Source organism: Urocitellus parryii, chromosome 8, assembly GCF_045843805.1.
Source record: "Urocitellus parryii isolate mUroPar1 chromosome 8, mUroPar1.hap1, whole genome shotgun sequence".
Lineage (NCBI taxonomy): Eukaryota > Metazoa > Chordata > Mammalia > Rodentia > Sciuridae > Urocitellus > Urocitellus parryii.
In genome coordinates, this window is record NC_135538.1 from 15,873,082 (window position 1) to 15,892,078 (window position 18,997).

Consider the following 18,997-nt stretch of genomic DNA (forward strand, 5'->3'; position numbering starts at 1 on the left):
CTCAACCTCCCAAGCACTGGGATTACAGGCATGCATCACGCCCAGCTCTAAGTTATTTTCATAAACTTACTGCAAAGAAAAAAAATTCTTCTGTCTATTTCAAGGATTTATTTGTGGTAAGCACATTCACAGAAAAACAAGATGCTTATTATTAGATGAACTACTAGGTAAAAAGTAAATGCTTGGGTAAAGGTCACTAGATTCTTGACTGATACTGCGCTGACCATCAATTGGGTAGGTTACCTACCAGTTTCCTTGAGCAAATCTTAATACCTTTAAAGTGTATCAGAAAATTGTTTAAATATTTTCTCTGGAATGCTGACTTCTTTCCAGAAGGAGATATTGAATTACAACACACGAAGGTTTCTATCCCAGAAAAAAGTTGGGAACAATTTTCCCTTTATTACTACAATTGGAAACCATTTTATATCATTGAAACAGAAATCATAAAAAATAATACTTACCCAAATCCAAAAGAGTTTGGTTCTTTCTCTTGTTTTCTATTTCTAAAAAAAAAAAAAAAAAAAAAAAAAAAAAAAAAGTCACTAATGGTCCCAATCTACAGTATGAAAAAGCCCTGCTATAAGCTACTCTGTTTGTGTGCCAAAGGTCAAAATAATGCCAGAGACTTGCTTTAAAAAGTTGCAATTTACTTATCAGAGTAATGCCACTTGAAATGACTGTCATCCTTTCAGTTTGGAGGTTTTAATTTATGTTTGAAGCTTCACATTATTTGTCAGGGTCAAAATATTTTCTGTGAAACACATATGAAAGTATGTAATAGAAACTAATACTTAAAGGTAAGAAATTTCATGCTAGATTTCTTTATAATAGCCAAACCACAAACAGCCCAAATGTCCATTGATGGGAGAATGGTCAGTACAAGCAGAAGAACTGTGATGGACTCAAACCAAGGAACACCAGCCATCGTGTTTTAAAGACCAAACTTCTGGTACACAACTGGGAGGATTCTTGCAGTCATGAGGAAAACAAAAGCAGCCAGAAATAAACACAAACATGCTATATGATTCCAGTTACATAACATGAAAGAACAGGAAAACCAAACTGATGGTGAGAGAAATCAGGAGAGTGGCTTCCTCTGGAGGAAAGAACTTCAAAGAACCGGGCAAAGCCTTCTGAGTGTGGAAGCATTGATTTTTGTTGGTTTTCAGTTTTAATGCACTAGATTTTTAAAAATTAGAAACTACATATTTGCAAGATTTTTGTTCTGTTTTGTTTGGGTACCTGGGATTGAGCCCAGGGATGCTTAACTAGGAGCCACATTTCCAGTGCTTTGTATTTTATTTAGAGAAAGGGTCTCACTAAGTTGCTGAGGCTGGCTTTGAACTTGCGATCCTCCTGCTTCAGGCTCCTGAGCTGCTGGGATTACAGGTGTGCACCATCACCCAGAAGGCAGGATGTTTTGAATATAAACTGTGAAGTGATTGCATCCAGCTGACTGATAATTCCATAACCTCACTTGCTTATCATGTTTGTGGCGAGAGCATTTCAGATCTGATCTCTTAATTTTCAAGCATATAATACATTATTATTAACTACAGTCAGCAGGCTGTACAATAAATTTCAAGAACTTAGTCCTCTGACTTAGATTTCATATCTAACGTCTCCCCCATGCTCCTCCCTGCAGCCCCTGATAACTACCATTCTACTCTCTGTTTCTATAGATCCAACTCTTTCGAATGCCACATATAAGTGAAATCATGCAGTATTTATCTTTGTTTCTGCAGGGTTTTTTCCACTTAGCATAATGTTCTCCATATTCAACATGTTGTTGTAAATGAGAGGATTTTTTAAATTGAGTGTACTCTATCATCTATCCACACACATACACATCTCACATTTTCTTCATCCATTTGTCTGTTGTTGGGCATGTAGGTTGATTCCTTATCTTGGCTATTGTGAACAGTGCTGCAAAAACATGGGAGTATGGTTGTCTCCTCCACATACTGCCTTTATTTCCTTTGGATGTATACCCAATAGTAGAATTGCTGGATCATATGGAATTCTATTTTTAATCCTTTGAGGAACCTCCAAAATGTTTTCCATAATGGCTGTACTAATTTGCATCCCCACTGACAATATATAAGAGTTCCCTCTTTCCACATTCTTGTTAATACTTCTCACCTTTGGTCTTTATGACAACAGCCATTCTAACACGTGTGAAGTGATATTTCCTTGTGGTTTTGATTTGCAGTTCTCTGATGACTAGATATCAAGCAGTTTCTCATTCATTTGTTGTCTATTTGTATGTCTTCTTTTGAGAAAAAAATACCATTTTGATATTTTGCCTACTGTTTAATAGGCTTTTTGCTGCTGTTTTGAATTCTTTAGGCATTTTTGGATATTAATCCCTTATCAGATACATGGTTTGCAAATATTTTCCTCTATCTCGTAGGGTTTCTTTTCATTTTGTTGATTGTTTCGTTTTCCAGAAAAAAAAAAAAAACAACTTTTTACTTGGATACAATCCCATTTGCCTCTTTTGTACTTTTACTTTTCTTGCCTATGCTTTGGGGGACATATCCAAAAAATCTTTGCCAGTACCAATGTCAGGAAGATGTTTCTCTGTTTCCTTTTAGTAGTTTCAGAGTTTCAAGTCTTACATTTAGCTCTTGAATCAACGTTGAGTTGATGTTGTACATGGTATGGGATAAGGGTCTGACTTTATTTGTCTGCATGTGGGATCCAACCTTCCCAACACCGTTTATTATAGATACTCCTTTCCCTGGTGAGTGTTCTGGCATCCTTGTTGAGTAAAGGTTGTGGGATTAAATGTGTGGATTTGTTTCTAGGTCCTCTTTTGGTTTCCCTTGGTCTGTCTGTATGTCTGTTTTTATGCCCTTACCATGCTGTTACGATTTAGATGTAGTGTCCCTTGAAAGCTCACATGTGAGACAATGAAGAAGATTTGGAGGAAAAATGATTGGGTTATAGCTTTAGCCTAATCAGTGAGTTAATCCCTGACAGGATTAATTAAAGTGGTAGGGTGTGACTGGAGGAGGTGGGAATTGGAGCACGGTTTTGGTGTATAAATTTATTTATATATTTATATATTTGTATCTGACAAGTAGAGTCCCCCCGCACCCCCGTTTCTTGATCACCATGATGTGAACTGCTTCCCTCCACCACCCTTTCCTGCCATGATGTTCAGCCTCACCTAGAGCCCTGAGGAATGGAGCCTGTGAGCCCTCAAATAAACTCTTCCTCCTCTATAATTGTGTTGGTCAGGTCCTTTAGTCCCAGTAGTGAAAAAAACTAACTAAAACATATGCTGTATGTTACTATCAATTTGTAGTAGACTTTAAGATCAGGTAATGCAATGCCTTGAGTTATCCTTTTTGCTCAAGATTGCTTTGGGTATTTAGTATGCATTTTAGAAATTGTCAATATTTCTGTTAAAAGCAACATTAGAATTTTGACAGGGACTGCATCCAATCTGTAGATTTCTTTAGGTACTAGGGACATTTTAATACTAATCCTTCTCATCCATGAACACTAGGTATTTTTTCCATTTATTTGTGTCTTCTTCAATTTCTTTCATCACTTCCTTGATTACATTTATTTCCAAGTATATTTTAGTATCATTTTAAATGGGGTTGTTTTCTCAAGGTAGGGGTAAAGTTGGCTATCACTGCTTAGAAACACTACTGACTTTTGTATGATAATTTTATGTCCTGCAACTTTATTAAATTTGTATATAAGTTCTAATGGGCTTGGGGTTGAAATCGTGAAAGTATCCTGTAAATAAGATCAAGTCATCAGCAAACAGAGAAAATTTAACTTCTTTCTTGGAACATTGATTTTAATTTGTATACCAGTTACATGTTGATAAACTTAGGAAAATATTGTACTTTTCAATGTTTTATCTCAAAAAAATGAATATTCTTTATAGATACACACCTTAAATGCAACTGTTTATGAGTGAGTTTGAGATCAACTCTTCCCTCTCTTTGGTAAGTCTCACCTTTCATAATGCTAAGCACCTCTGCAGGATACTTTTGCACATGGTTCCATTGCTTGAGTGTTTGTTGGTTGTTACTACTGTCACCTTTACTCACAATTACTCGGGTGATGCAAAGAGTTAGACATCATTATTCTGATCTTATACATGGACAAATTAAGGCTCAACAAGTTTAAGAGACATTCAGAGTTCCACAGCTGATCAATGGCTAAGTCAGGACTAGCGGTCACATCTCCTAAGTCCAAATCACGTAATTCTTTCATAAGTCACCTGCCACCCTTTACCCAATAATGACTTCAAGGAAAGAGTCTCATTGTGATCTCCCTCTGACTCAGCCTGGATGCCTCCTTAGAGAAGTTCCTGATGGTGGCAACTGCCTAGTCATAACCACAGCTGCCATGGAGATGTCACACCTGCCAGCAGGGTGCCTCCTCCCGTCTTCACAGTTGGCTTATTCCTCTCAGCCAACTTGTGAAGAATGATATCTATCTGCCTTTCACATTTGTAAAAACTGAGACTGGGAAAGGTTAGATAACTTGCCCAAGGTCGCACAGCAAGTAAAAACAAGATGCCCGGGGCCATTCAGACCCAGGTCAGCCTGTGTTTAAACAGAATGTGTCTGCTTCCTCCTCCAAGTTTTAACTGAAAGCCATCTTCTGTAAGTGCATGCAGCCCTGTGCCATCCCAGACCTGTGTGCTGAGTCCCAGTCCTTCAGCCTGTAGTCCTCACTGCCACCTTGTCACATCTGCAGGGTCCAGATCCTAGAAAGGAAATTCCATGTGATGCACCACACAGATGTTGGTGGGGTCAGGAGGAACAGAGAACATTAGCGGTCGGGGTTCTTGTCAATGTTTAATTAACCTAGACCTGTTTGTTTGTGCAAAACTAAAGTATAATACCCCCTTCTTCTAACATAGGGATGTATGTGTTAGGAATTGAAACTACACTTCAGAACTGGGTGTCATGAAGTAGGATTTTTTAATTTGCAAGTCAGCTATCATTTCCCCTCCTCCTGTGGTAGACCAGTTCCAGGCTGAAGTCTCTCCAGCTCTCTGTGATGTGCTGGTGAAAAAGAGAAGGTTCTCCATAGGCTGTAGCTGGCTCAGCACCCACCTCTCAGCCCTGATGTTCACCTGCTGAACACCACAATCTCAACACTGGACGAGGCCATTCTGTGACTACAACGTAGCCAGATGGAAACAAGACTGCTTCGTAGTCATGTGTAAATGCAGGTTAAAGAAATATAAAAGCATTGCTTAAGTAAAAGTGACCCACATCTCATGGCTAATAAGAATGGCCACTGCTTTTTTACAAATCATAGTTCTCATCCTATCTCTCCTTTTTGCCATCGAGATAAGAATTGCCAAGATATACAATGGTAGAATTTCCCCATTCCTGACAGCACCCAAGGCAAAGAAAAACTAGCCTTCCTCCAACCCTCTCCAAAAGCACCGAACATAAGCTCAAGTCTTCTAAATCCTCTCACACCCTCCTACTGAGACTTCCCAACATTTCCCATGTGGTAAGCCTCCAAAGCATTGTTATATTATTTAGAACTCTTCATAGAAATTCCCAGAAGTCTGGTGGCATCTGGCCATATGCATTGAAAGGAAGAAAATATAACTCGTTTTATAGTAAGGGAGTGTGTTCTTTCTCACTACAAGGAGTGAAGGCCCAATCTGTTCAATGACAAGTGTGTTCCTGGTGTCCTTTGCCTAAAAAGTAATGTCATCAGTTACCCAGCTTCCACTTCCAATGTCATGGGGAAGAATTCTGAACTTAGAAGATGAGATGAAATTTCATACTGAAATCTATTTCCTTCTTTAAAGACTAAGAATCCCAGGCAATATAAAACAATGTCAAATTATCAATAAAAAGGCAGGTACCTTTGCCTATGCCCAGAGTTTCTAACATGCACACACTTCAGCAGGCCCTACTTTAGCTCTTATACTATGAAGCGCCCAAGATGAAGGTCAAAGGGGCTAATGAGGAGTGTCCATGTCCCCTAAGAGCCTGACTCAACAGATGGAAGGAAGGAAAACGTAATCCCCTCACTGATTCAGACAGAGGACCATAGGGAACCAGATAGATAGGGATCCTGCTTGCTGAAGGCTTACATTCTCCTGAGAGGAGACAGCACACAGAAAGTAAGAATGAACCAGAAAGGAGAATGACATCAGAGGATAGTGAGGGAAGGGCTCAGAAAAGATTGGTTTTGAATGCTGAAGCATTATCAAAGGAAGATAAGCTGTGGGTTTCATTTTTTTCCCCCTATTAAGCATATATGCTGACCAGATGCCACCAGACTTCGGGGAATTTCTATGAAGGATTCTGGATAATATGGCAGTACTTTCAGAAGCTTACCAGATGGCTAGCGGTTGGAGTTGGCTGCTGACTGGGAGCTCAGCTGATGCCATCAGGCCATCGGCAGGGGACCCAGGTTGCACAATATTTGGACCACAGTTTTAAACATAGGTGTTGCCTCACCCCTCCTCAAATGAGTATAGGATGAGGACATGCTGAACTGCCATGAAGGTACAGATATTCAGTTTCTAACAATTCTTTATGTACTACAATACTACTTGAAAAAAAAACCAAAAACACTTAGGAATAAGATAGCCTGGCTACGGTGATCTGGGATTGTACTTTCCACAAATTTGCTCAAAATCACTTTACCTTTTTGAGCATCCACAGTGTAGAGGGTCAATGTGACCTAGGAAGCAAACTGCCTCCCCAAGAATAGTGGCTATCTGTGCAAGATGAAGGCATGCATACTGCCAGGCAATTCCATAAAGCGTATATATAAACCCTCCTTGATGGGGGTCTGTTCACCTCCAAATAATAAAGCATAAAAAGGTGATCTAGGGCTAGCAGCACGCAGAGCGATTCGCTACTGTGAAGCTGTCCATAGGGTCAGAAGAATTCCTCACTTACCCTCACACAGAGTTGCCTGGCAATGTCCTTGACCTTCACAAATTCTCACTCACCCTTAGCCCTTCCTTACCAACACCTGTTCTGTAGCCCAGGTGTTAGTCTGCATTCTGTTACTAGTAAACATGGTCCCTGGTGTGAGTCAGCATTCTGTTACTATTAAAAATCCCTGAGATAAAGCAACTTAAAAAGAAGAAAGGTTTATGATGTCCCCATTGGTTTTGGGCTGGTGACAAGGCAGCCCATCATGGCAGGGAGCGTATGGGGGAATAAAGCTGCTCACCTCATGGAAGCCAACAAGCAACCGAGCAAGAGCAAAAGAGGTCAAGGTCCCACAATTCCCCTTTGAGGACATGCCTCCCATGACCCACGGTCTCCCCTAGGCCCTACCTCTTAAAGTCTCCCACCAGCACTGTGCTGCGGACAGGCCTTTAACACACAGGCCTTTGGGGAGACACTCCAGACCCAAACCAGGGCACTGGTTTCACTGCTGGTTACACAGACACAGTTCATCCTTTTCAATGAGCAGGAGGAAAGGGGCTTTTGTGATTCCACTTGCCCTAGAGCACTCCCCACTCTGGCACACCTCTCCTCCCCACTATCTGCCAGAAACCAGAGGTTTCCAATGACTCCCATTGACCTGAAAACACAGGAATTCCAGAGCCTCCACCTCTGGGCCCTGAGCTGCATTCCAGCACAGTTACTACCCATTCCATACCAGGCCTTCCTTACTACTGGCTTTTCCCCTGTACGGAGCCCTGCTCTCTCTGATTCTGTGCCTCTGCCCTCACTGTTCTCCCACCTGGGATGGACAGCTTCCCACCAGGAATCCCACCTACCATTCTGTACCCATGGTTCTCATGCTTCCTTCTCCCCAGCTGAGCGGGACCCTGCCTTCTCTGAGCCCCACCACCCTCGCTCTGGACTTCTACGTCCCACCTCCCACCTTCCACCCACATGACATAAGCCAGACCAAGAGTGAACTGCGCAGTCCCGGGCTGGCGGGGCTCGAGATCAGCCGGGTTAAATGAAGACATCACCCATGATAAGGCCTGTGGTATTGGAGTGATGGTTCTGTGCTCACCTTTTGTTGCTTCTTATTTTTCCTCCTTCCTCACTTTGTTTTGCCTATTTATTTATTGTTCCCTGCATTATGAAATGAAAGGGCCCCCATTCTCAAAGTTCCACTTTTGAAGTCAACCTGTTCCAAGAATCCGGATTATTCTTCTTTCCATTTTTTGATTCTTTCCAAATAAAGCAACAGTCATTGACTAGCACAGATGAAAACACTAGATCCCAGGAGGAGATGGGATTTTACCAGGACTAGGTCAAGACACAGAAGACTTTCATGGAAGTTTACAAACATGTTAAAAACCATGGTAAGATTCATTTCAACTGTGAGAGAGTCTTTCTACGGCTCAAAGTCAGGATCCTTTCTGAGACTCCATGGAACTCCCAAGCTTTTCCTCCATCAATTCTGGATGCCATGCCTCAACGGCATCCTCCTGACATAGTGGCCCCCTCTGCCCTCAGAGCTCTTCTCTCCTCTGTCTCCCTACAGTCTGCTCAACCATATCCCTGATTCTCCATTTCATCTTTTTTGCCACCCAGGGGGTGAGTATACAGAACCTCTTCTTTGTAAGTGTCTCCACAATATGAAACACTCACAGGTTAAGCAAACACACATTTATAGAGATTCCAAAAGTTCTTACAGTCTCGGTTCCTAGAAGACCTGGAGGACTTGGCTCTCTGCTTACACTGACCTTGAGTTTGAGGCCTCCTTCTCCCCCACCCTCTGTCCATCCATGAAAACCAGAGTCCTTTCCTCCACTGCAGTCCCTCTTCCCATGACAATAACAGAACAAATGTGACCCTCTTGCCAAGTGGGTGATCCTTTATCCATTTCTACCGAAGGAACAAATAATGAACAGTAAACTCAAGAAGGTCACATGCAGGACTTGGATTAACCTCACGCAACTGTCCCACAGAACAGGGACATGGCCTTTCTTCTCTAGGAAGCTTTTAAGCTGGTAGAATTTCATCTGTCTGGAATAATTAGATGTGTCTGCTCAGAGCCAGGGAAATAAACGGGCCAGTTGCTCAGAGTCTCCCGGTCTGCAGCAGCCACCGTTCTTGGTGACAGTGTTCCTTTGTTTATTTGAATGATCATTCCTCCTAGCCCAAGGAAGTGCCTTCTTCATCACTCATCTGTCATAACATGCGTCACAGCAGTCGAGCACATCCCAACAGAAACACCTTTAAGAGGCCGTGTGACTCACCCAGGGGTGGGATCGCTGGCAGAGGGATGCAGGCACCGCCGGTTACTGAGGAAACCAGAAGGCATCTGAGATGGAGCAGCTTCCTGACTCTGAAATGTGGATTAAAGGCTCAACTGACTGCCCCACTGAAAGAAGAGAGGAGCTCTGTCCCTAGAAAATCAGTTTTCTCCTTATGAACGAATGTGTAGCTGCTACTCTAAAGATACCAATTGCTCTTCCAGGTGAACAATGTATTTACAGAGGCCAAAAGGTTTCTATAGTGTAACAGTTAAGGGCGAACTGACTTTGGGATCAGAAAGCCTTGGCCTAACTTTGGTTCCCACACTACAGATTACCTTGTTCCAGTTATTAACTTGCATATGTTTAATAATAATCCAAATCATAAATAAGAATAAAACTGCATCTGCCTCACAGCCTCGTCACAGGGCTGGCACGAGAGGGATTTTTGTAAAGTGCTTAGCACAGCTTGCTGCAGAGTCAGAGGTAGATAAATTCTGGCTAGCAGTATGATCAGGATTGTTATGATGGCTACTTAGTTGTGTACACGATGCTCATGGGGGCTGCGGGGAGGGAGTCTTCTATCTAGACTATATAGAGAAACAGTAATGAAATAAGAAACATGAAATGACCAGGCTGGCCATAACCAGGTCACTAGTGTCTCAGTCCACATGCTCCACAGCTGGACTCGTTGGGACTAGATTTGTTGCATGGGGGCCAGAGAAAGGTGTAGAGAGTAGTCCCAAACCTCTTTAAGGCATTAATTCTCAAGTTTTAAAACAGTAGACATTCCTAATCAAATGCCACGCCTAAGAGACATGCACTAGATCCGACTGTAAAGTCTCAACCACAACAAAGTTTTACCCTTACCCCCTGAGACGCCATGGAGGCTCAGCTGATGTAGATGTCTCCTTTGCCAAGGTAAACAAGAAACTCGGCTTTATTTTATTAAAAATACAAATCAACCAACTAAACGTAAAATCAAGGAACATGAACAGGGGAATGGCTTTGACACTGGAGCAGCTCCCTCCCTGTTCCTGATCCAGGGGAGTCAGCTAGTCCCAGAGCCCTGACATACTGTCTGTGGGTCTTGGGAAGAATCACCCACTTTCCACATCATTTCAACTGTTCGACTGCAAAGCACGTGGGCAGTTTGAAACGGAGACTGGAAACTGGTTGGCTTCCAAAGAAAATTACCATAAATTGGAAACCTGAATATGGCCATTCATTCTCTGAACTTGGGGTATGAATGGATCTTTAATTAGGGCCAGAGAAAAAGATTGTGCTGTCTCAAATAGGATGGCAAAAAAAAGGAAGCCCTTCCTTAGTAGGAACCATGGCCAAGACATGGGCCCCCGGTGCCAGTCCAGCTCCTGGCACATGGTGGGTGATCGACAATGAAGAAGAAATGGATGAGCATAATACTAGGGACAGAAGATTTAGGTCTGAATCTCTGTTTCTCCATTTCCAGACAGCACAAGCCTAGGAAAATCCTCTCCAAATTCCTTATTCCCCCTACAGTAGACTAAAAATACTACACATCTCAACATCACTGTGAGTCTTGCATAAGCTGATTCCAATGAAAATGATTTTCAAGCCACCACAAGAGTTTGTGGAAGAAAGTGAGAAGGGAAATTACCATTCCCTTAGTACCTGCTATTTGCTCAGCAGACAGACACTTTTCATGTTACCCTGTGTGACAGAACACAATGTGGGTTATTATTAAGAATTAATGGGCTGGGGTTGTGGCTTAGTGGTGGAGTGCTTGCCTAGCATGTGTGATTCACTGGTTTCAATTCTCAGAATCACATATAAACAAATTAATTAAATAAAGGTCCATATATATATATATATATATATATATATATATATTTCATTAATGACTTTGTTGATTGGATTATTATATGAGAGGATTCAGCTGCTTCCTCCAAAGCCTTCACCACTTCACTGGTGGCTTCTGGACTTGTGCTGCTCAAAACCAGCCTGGGTCTCCCTAGTAGAAAGGAGCAGCATCCTCAAGATGAGAAGCTGGGTATGGGTGCTGCCTGCATGAAGGATACACCTGAATAGCAGGAGCAGAGGAACAGCCCAGCTATCTGCCTTGCCAACCAACCCAACTTAGGAATTGTATCACAGTTTAACATAAACGCTGAGCACTATGGATTTAGATTAGCTTAGATTTTTGAGGGCATAATGGCACATAATAGATTTTCCCCCTAAATTTCTTGAGCACAATGGCACATAGTAATGAACAGGTCAAATTAACTGTTGACAAACTATCTGTTAATTGTTGATGGATAATGAACCTGAAAGTGGACAAGCAAGAAGACATGTCAGACAGAGAGAGAACTTCTATGAAGATCTATTTGACTTCTTCCTTGTCTCATTGCTCCTGCTCTTCCGTTTCAACCCATTTTTAGAAGGTGATAAGAGGATAAACCAACATCATTAGCCCGGTCTCCCCTCTCCTTCCCCTTCCTGACATCTACCCCTGATGAATGGCGCTCCCTTAGTCCATGAATTTAGATTTCTAAACTTATTCAAGAAAGGACAAACAAATGTGTACCAGCATTGTCATGAGAACTGAACTAGGCAATAAACTGTGAAGCAATGACTCCCATCTACTAAGACTTTCTGCATACCAGACGCTATGCTAGGCATTTTAAATGTATTTAGGACCCCTTCAAATACAAGGTTTTTTTTTTTTTTTCTAATCTCTATCCTCTAGATGAGATCCAAAGAAGGTAACTCATTAAAGTTCACAAAGGTACATTAAATAGTAGGCCCAGGGTTAAAAATCAAATCTGCCTGACTCCGAATCTGTGTTTTGTTTTGGGGGGGTTGTTTTATTTTGCTTTGTTTGATTTTATTTGGTTTTGGTTTTGGTACCTGGGATTGAATCCAGAGGTGCTTTAACACTGAGCTGCACCCCCAATCCATTGTTATTTTTTATTTTAAGACAGAATCTCACCAAATTACTCAGGGTCTTGCTAAGTTGCTGAAGCTGGCTTTGAACTTGCCATCCTCCTGCCTCAGCCTCCAAACAGCTGGGATTAGAGGTGTGCTCCACCATTCCTGGCTCAAATCTGTGTTCTTAACCAATACTTCACTTCTGTAGCTCACCTACTATCATCTGAATGTCCCCCCAAACTCATGTGTTGAAACTTAATCTCCACTGTGGTGGTTTTAAGAGGTAGGCCTTTGGGGAAGTAATTAACTAATGAGGGCTTCATCTACCTTCATAAATGGATGAGTGCTTCATTAAAGGAATAGAGGAGACCAATTTAGGCTCTTGTACATCTGATTTCCATGAAGATTTCCTTGTAAATCTAATTTCCATGAAGGCCTAGACTGGACAAGATTTGATAGACACTCCAACTCTGGCCACTTTGGGGGAAGTAGAAGAATAAATGATGGGCTTACAGGATCTGAGAGGCCCCATTTAAATCTGGATTCCTACCAGCTGCATCACTTGGGGTTTTAGTTACAAACCTGTCTTTAAGGGGTCTATTGAAAAGGAGCCTATATAGATCAAATGGGAGGGCCGAAGGTCCTGGCTTGCAAACAGCTAGGTTGCAAGGCAGGTTCTGCTTAGGAAGCCAGGCTGACCTCACTGAGCGCTCACTTCCATATGGCCACCTTGAGCATCCCAGACTCTTCCCTACCTAGTATCACTCCTCCCAGCCAGCACCTCAGGGGGACAGACACATCTAGTCCTCAGGCTCAACCTTTAACATGCTGCCTTGCTGCCAGGAAGTTGGGAGAGAGAAAATCTGCCTGGAGGCTCCCCTCCTCCCATTGCAGAGTTTGAGGGAGCACTGTGCTCAACATACTAGTGAATATGCACCCCATCTCCACCCTTCCTTCCCCTTCCTGCTGCCCACCACTGACTCTTATGTCGCACTCTTAGTCTGCACAGCCCCTGCAGACAGCCCAGCCCCCCCTGGCCTCTGAGCAGCACCAGCTGGCTGGCAGAGCTTCCCCCTCTTTGCTACAGTGGCCACTTGCTTCCCTGTGGCCACAGGTTGTATGCCTTCACAAAGTCCCTGAACTGTTCTAAATCACTAGTCAACAACAACAAAAAATGTTACTAGCAGAAATTTAATAATGGAAAGGAAGCAAATCCATGCAAGAAATATTCTGGGAATTTACTTCAGAAGCCGTAAGAATAGCAGAGAATGCATGACATTGGACATGGAACCATGTGGATTTAATCCAATCTGTAAAATAAACTAGTGTGTCCTTGTACATGTCAGGTTACCTTCCCCGGCCTGTTTCTTCACTTAAGAAATGGAGCAAATAATGTTTGCTGAGCAACCTGTGACACAAGACAAGGTATAAAAAGTCAAAAGCTGCCATGGAAGGAGCCTCACAAACATACTCTGGCTTTGAGAAGATGGAGGGCTGGGAGTGCCAGGTAAGAACAGCCACATAGAAGGCATCTATGCTCCCCTCGCTGCTCAGCCCAAAGGCAGATCCAATTTAGGCTTCTTGGCCGCAGACCCCAGCATGCCTGGTGAACCCTTCCCTCCTCCAAACAACCTGCAGGCCTGTGTAGAACCCCTCTCCTTTCAACCACACTTGCTGTCTCCACGCAGCTGTCCAAAGTTCATCTCATGCTTTTAAAGTTCTCTCCTGTTGGGATGCCTTTTCCTTTTGCTCTAGATGCAACTGTTTCACACCAGGTCCCACTGTGAATAGTTACTATAGCTAACACTTCCTTAGATAACTTGCCCTCTGTCCCACAGGATGACTTATACATCCTCACCAGTCACACACACCCCAAGGGGTTGTCTTGCAATGAGAGCGAATTCCTGTTCTCCCCACTTCACCAGGATGGAGCAGAGTGACCATGTTTACAGAAGGAGAAGGGCACAGAAATAAGCTTTTCAACATGCTAAGCACCATGGCTGGTTTCTTTTGGAAGCTGGAAAGTAATCTAATAAAAACGCGTGACAGCTCAAATTCAACATGGAAGAGCTTATGGGGGAACAAGGTAGCTGTTCCTAAACACATATTGCAACAAAGTAAAATACTGTTTCTTCTTTCCTTTTAAGATACTTCAGGCCACTTTTTAATCTTTTAATCTCAGAAGACCTAACTTTTAGGGTAAAATAATAATTTACAGACCCATCAATATTCTTAATCCTAAAAAAATGCTTCTATTTTCTAAAGTCAAAGGTATAAAAACGTCTGTGACACTTTGGTGGAAATCAAATAACTTGCTAATAGCGTGTCAGAAAGGAAATACAAAGAAAACAAAGGGTCTATAATTGTTACTTAGTATTTGATGCCACCCAAGTGACTTTTTGAAAAACAATAGCTAATAGAATTTATGGACTATTCATAGGCTTCATAGGTAAATAATCATCTATCTCTGATGCTAATTTATATAGAAATGAAAAAAATCACTCATTGAATAATAATTTCTATAAATCCTCTTCAGAGAAGCTCAATTCTAAAATTTGCTTTTGACATAGGATCACAGGCTTTCATAGTTGAATGAAGCCTTGCTTCATCCCTCATTTTACATCTAATGGGCAAACTTGACCTGGCAATGTCAAGTGACTTGTTCAAGAGTGGTCTTGGGTACAAGACTGGTCTGGGGAGCAAGACTGGTCTGGGGAGCAGTGGAAGCCACCAACCTTTCCTGACACTGATGTCCTTCCACTGCCCCACCTGGATAAAAGGAGAATTAATTTATCACCCAACTTGCTACAGAGAAGGTGAAATGCATAAAAGGCACCATACCAGGCCAAATGGAGCTCACCTAATTTGAAGAGACAAGTCACAAAATATTTGGCTGGGAGAGAGTCACTTCAGGTGGTGACAGATTTTTTCTTTTCTAATTTGTTTCAGAGCAAATAAAAAGTGCATTGGTTGACTCTTTCTCTCAGTCCAGTCAAAGCACTTACTTTTCATTGTCAGACATACATTTGTTAAATGTTCTTGTCATCCCAGTTGTTGTTGTTGTTATTTCTAAGAAACTCAATAATCAATATTTTTAAATGTTTCAGACCTAAAGTCATGATTATCATTATAACCTCAACTTACAAACAGGTTGCATTCAAAAGTTCATTTGGAAAATATTTAGCTGATCATGAACTAAAATTCTGTCACTTTCCTCCTAATTCCAAGATATTTAGTTAATCAGTTTATACAAGCCTAGATGACATAAATACAGTCTTCATTATCAGGATAAATCTTGATTTTAAATCCCTGTTCCCCCAGGTCCTAGTATGTCCCCTCTGTGGGACATCTAACATCTGTGAACTTTTAGATCTGGTGTTCGTGGCTCCCACAGTACAGAGACACACTACCTCTCCGGCTTCACCTTCCATCACTTTTCCTACCTGCTGTGTGACTGCTGGCTCTTCCACCAAATGCACTGAGCTTCCCAGGAGCACTTCTCTTCTCCCCTTCTCCTGCAGGAATCCCCACCCATCATGGCACCTGCCTGCCAACTTGGGCTGCAGGTCTCTTCCCCCTTACAGCATTTCTGACACTTGGATGCAATTTCTCCAAGCATTTATGTTTGGTTTGCACTCTAGTTGTTCATTTACTAAAAATAATCTTGAAGACAGGGCCTTTGGCTCCCTCACCTTATACTTCTTTTTTTGCAGTTCACACAGTGTCTTTGATGCTATGGGTGCTCACTAAATATTTGTTGAATTTCACTCTATCATGAATTCAGATTCCCGATTTAGACTGTAACTGGTAAATGCCCTATCACCAATATGTTTGCCCCAGTTAGAAAGTTGAGATAAATAAGAAATACTAACCAAAGGAATAATAACTTTTCAGAAGTTTCTTTCAAATTTTAATTCTTCACAGTCACATGATATTTTAATCCAGTGCTACTATAACAAAATACTTGAGATTGAGTCATTTTTAAAAAATTATTTAGTACAGTTCTGGGGCCTGGAAAGTCTAAGTTTAAAGGAACCCATATCTGATGAAGTCTTGCTTACTACTTCATCCCAGAACAGAAGAGTATGAGGATATGAAGCATAAAAAGGCTTAAGCACACAGACTCAGGCATTTGTACAATGGACCTGAATCCACTCAGGCGGGCTCCACCTTCATGATTGACTCATCTGTTCAAGGTCTTGCCTGTCAACACTACTGCATTGGGGACTGAGTTTGTAAGAATTTGGAGGTGCATATTCACACCAAAGCACCCAATTTAGGGAGAAGGGGGTGGTGGCTCTCTTTCACAGGAGGATTGAGGAATGCAAGAAAGGCAGATTCTATGGTCTATCCTGACCTGGGACCCCCAATCACCAAACTCCATTCTCACTACAAAATGGGTTTCCCAGATGTTGCTAGCCATCCATGGGCTCTGTGCGTGAGCTATGCGCATTGGAGTTACATGAGGGGCAGGTCTGGCATTGCACTCTGATTGGGCTGTGCAACGCAAATGCACCTCTCCTCTCACTCTGCCTGTGATCACTGCACCTGAGATGGGTGTGACTTGCCAAGATGTCAGTCAGTCTGCTGACATCACCAAGCAAGACTCTACCTTTGAAACATTATCCCCTGCCTTATTTGGTGAAGAATATTCTATTGAATCTCCTTTGTGGGTCTCCCTTATAAAAATAAAGAGATTCTAGGTGTACACTCTTTCCCAGCTGACCCTTAAGGTCACAGAGCTGTCCTACCCTTGACATGAAAACACGTGACAAAAACAATTTAGAAGAGGAAAAGCTTATTTTGGCTCATGGTCAGCAGGCTCCATGGCTCTAGGCCTAAGGTAAGGCAAAAACATCATTGCCAAAGAACATGGCAGAGGACAGAGGATCAGCTCAAAATGGATAAGAAGCAAAGAATAAGAGAGGAGCCAGGGACACGATAAAAAGTCCCCAAGAACACAACCTCAGTGACCTACTTCCTCCAGCTATGCCCCACCTGCCTAAAGTTACCGCCTAGTAATCCAGTCAAATCATTAATCCATCAAATGGACTCATCCACTGATTAGGTTACTCCTCTCCTAATTTCATCCTTTCACCTTTGAACATCCCTGGATACCCCACAGGTGTTTGTAGAATGAGTGAGGCAGCTCTCTGGCCCAGCCTTCTGACAAAGTAGACACTGGGCAGAAGAGAAGGACAAACATCCCAACCAAATCTAAAAGACCCCCTGGGTGAGCAATTTGGGGATTCTTAGAATTGGCTCTGTGTGACCTTCTAGCTGACCATGGTGAACTCCCATCCCAGACATTTAGCTACTGGTACTCAGCCTCTTATCCTGACATAATGAAGCCATGACACAGGTAATAAAATAACACCTGGCAGAGAAACAGTGCAGGTTTGAGGTTAGAGGGAGCCCAGAGCTCAAAAACATTCAAGTGGCTCTTTTTCCCCACCATGTCCCTCTCTCAGGCCAGGGTTAGCCGCTAAGGTCTCAGAGACACAGCTGTGCTGTTCTCTTCCATCACAGTAGTGAATTGCCCTAACTGACCTTGAAAACCAAGCCTCATGTGTAAGAGTGCTTACCAGCCTTCCAAGGGGAGGCCCCCTTCAAAGCTCAGCCATTTTATCCCACACAAGGAGAGAACTCTTGAGGGCCATCAAAATCTTCTCTAAGGTCATCCCAGCTTGCAGAAAGAGTATTTGCCAACTTTCTAAAGAACACTCAGAATTCATTAGTATGAAGTAATTGTGGGAGGGCTGAAGACAATTGCCACAAGAAGAACTGGTTTAAACTCACTTAATCCTACTCAAACTGTATATTTTCTTCACAAGACGCTGACCACCAAGGGCATTTCTAGCACAAGGCTCAGCAACAATTTCCAAAGGGTCAATTGGGCTGAAACCAGCAGGATCCAAAGAAATCCCTCTTTCTAAGTGTTGTGTTAGGGATATTTGAACCCCGACCTGCTGGAAAGGGGCCAAGGCTGTAGAGCAGGAGACTTGATAAGAACTTCTAGGGAAACATAAACCAGGGTGAACTTTTCATTTGAGAACTTACTATTTTTAAGTGCTACTTATTTTTTTACTCATGCATCCATGCACCCTATTGTTCATGGATTTCATAATATTCCATGTCCTGGACAGTACTAGGTGACAGTGACACAGAGATGATATGAACAGCCTTTGCCCTTGGCCCTTGTGATGCTCTTAGTCCATCAAGGGAAATGGAGGCATACACATTGGAGAAAAATGAGGAAACTATGTAGCCACGTCAGAGGAGCACCCAGGAGGGAGTCCCTGTCGGGGGACCCATTGAGACAGGTGACCCAAAGCTGGGATCATAAGCACAGGACACAGGAGCCCACAGGAGAGAAGGATGAGGAAATATTCATATGGACTGACACAGATTAAAGCACTTCTTGAAGCTCTGATGTCTTTATCTAGTAAGACAGAAGAAGGCATGGATGTGACATTCTTGATGTCATCCCTACTGGCACTCCTGAGAGGATTAGGGAGCAAATGTCAAGAACAACAGCTGACACTTGCATAGCACTCAAGGGGTTCACCCTCTGGTGGGGCCATTTCCCAGACGTGGTGGGTGGATTTAAGGAGATTCCTTCCTGCTGAGACTCATTCTTCCAGGAGCCTGGAGTGTGCCTTTAGCATCCAAGGGCCAGAATTAGAAGGAAGCCCACAGCCAAGGAATAAAGCAAAGTTTAGCAGTGGAAGTGGTTTGGTGAATCACCTACCGCAGGCCATGAAGATGAAGCAGCAGCCAAGGACACTGGCTTGAGATGAACTTGTTGAAGGCAAGCCACCTCCCGTCTCAGTTAGCAAAGTGCTTTCAACTGCTGAACTCAAGTCTTGGGCTCCATTTCCTCATTCAGCACTTCAG

At 42.6% G+C, this 18,997-nt stretch overlaps 1 long non-coding RNA gene across 5 annotated transcripts in view; it reads right to left on the bottom strand.

Moving 5' to 3' along the window:
* The window catches only part of LOC113190576 (uncharacterized), a 186,458-nt gene that overhangs the window by 31,408 nt on the left and 136,053 nt on the right, over nt 1–18,997 (bottom strand). For 2 of the 5 annotated variants that reach the window (XR_013344188.1, XR_013344184.1), the window contains exons 5-6: nt 4,673–4,744; nt 465–506 (exon numbers count right to left, since the gene is read on the bottom strand). This is a non-coding gene — a long non-coding RNA (uncharacterized LOC113190576). Of the gene's footprint in view, nt 1–464; nt 507–4,639; nt 4,745–18,997 lie in introns of those variants that run through there. The other 3 variants (XR_013344189.1, XR_013344185.1, XR_013344182.1) reach the window with 2 other exon arrangements.